The sequence below is a fragment of the Sinocyclocheilus anshuiensis genome, unplaced genomic scaffold, assembly GCF_001515605.1.
Source record: "Sinocyclocheilus anshuiensis isolate Anshui unplaced genomic scaffold, SAMN03320099.WGS_v1.1 scaffold928, whole genome shotgun sequence".
NCBI lineage: Eukaryota > Metazoa > Chordata > Actinopteri > Cypriniformes > Cyprinidae > Sinocyclocheilus > Sinocyclocheilus anshuiensis.
The window spans coordinates 400,700-402,143 of NW_015552531.1; the positions used below are offsets into that span (position 1 = coordinate 400,700).

The 1,444-nt window shown below is 35.9% G+C and overlaps 1 protein-coding gene across 1 annotated transcript in view; it reads left to right on the plus strand.

Moving 5' to 3' along the window:
• Nucleotides 1-1,444, plus strand: part of tnikb (TRAF2 and NCK interacting kinase b) — a 62,711-nt gene that overhangs the window by 13,256 nt on the left and 48,011 nt on the right. The window lies entirely within an intron of this gene.

Below are 1,444 nucleotides of genomic sequence, written 5' to 3' on the forward strand. Positions count from 1 at the left end.
CTTTTTCTCTCTGCCTGCTCACTCTCTGATGGAGAGGGGCTTCTCTAAAAGCACAAAATGGCTGGAATGCAGCTGAACAGATTGGAGTCTTAAAGGTCCACTCTCAAAGAGTACAGCGCAAATTACAGCCTCACAACTCTCTACGGCCAGCGAGGACCTTCATTATTGTAAAATATTAAACAGTTTATTTCCCGAGGACCTTTTGTTTAGAAACGATTTTCTCAGATGGGTGGGAAAAGTACCTTTTGGATTGTTTTAAAACCTAAATTAGTTTTTGCAGACTTTGTTCATCTAGACTGAATGTTTTTTTCTGTCGCATATTACAGTTGCTTTTTTATTTAGCCAACATTGCATAGCTCATTGCATTACAAGACAACAAACTAAGCAATTCAGGGTTCCAGACTAACATTTGAGAGCAGTGGCACCAGCGCCACTAAGTTCTACAGATGGTGGCGCCAGGAGCACATTTGGTAGCGCGGGGGTGTGGTGTGCGGGAGTATTAAAATATAGATAATTTAATCATAAAATTACTATTGTTTTGCATTAATAAGTGCAGTTACTAATAATATTACATGTTCATTTCTTGTTTATTTTTCTTTTGTTTATTGTTTATACAGATTTGACAGTAAAGCACTTTACAAAATAAGAGTAAGAATTAAGATGCATACAAAACTTATTTTTATTAACAACAGTAACAGGTGCAAAATCCAATTTTTATATAGAAAATGTATATATTCCACTCTTATTAAATGTACCATTATTCTTCTTGTATATGGAACTGACCAACTTCAGTGATTGTGTGATTTAGTAGCAAATTGAAGAAAAGTTTGTTTTTCAAGGCACTTTGTGACTTTTCTTACTTCATACACAAAAAAGTGTAAAATTCTGACAAAATCTGATTTCTTGATGATTTGATATTTTATAATAGTTTATAATAATAGTTTATAATTTCAAAATATAGAGAAAAAGTAGAAATGAATGACTAATAAGCCAATAAGTGCTCCTCTGCTGCTGTCTACTGGTTATAATTGTGATTTGATGTATTTTTAAAAGTCTTTGTTTACAACAAAATATATTTTTGTCATCCCATTAAAAATAACATTCAAACTGGATCATTTTAGAGCTTTAAAGTGCTGGAAATAGTTGTGTGAAATGCTTGAAAGTCATCTGTTCTGAGCTCGGACAAGTTTGTTTGCATCGCGGTGCGAGCTGATAAACGGTCCGTGGTGCTGCACAGCTGAAACGTAGCGCGGTTTAGTTTCGCTTTCGTTTTGTTTGACGTTTGATGTTTCTCATATGCAACAGAAATGACAGTGCTTATGAGTTGGACAATGCGGTGGTCGCGCCAGTGCGACCGCTCACAAAAATTACTTGCACCGGCAGAAAAAATGGTCGCAAAATGCGACCATTTGGTCGCAGTCTGGAGCCCTGCAGTGGGGACATA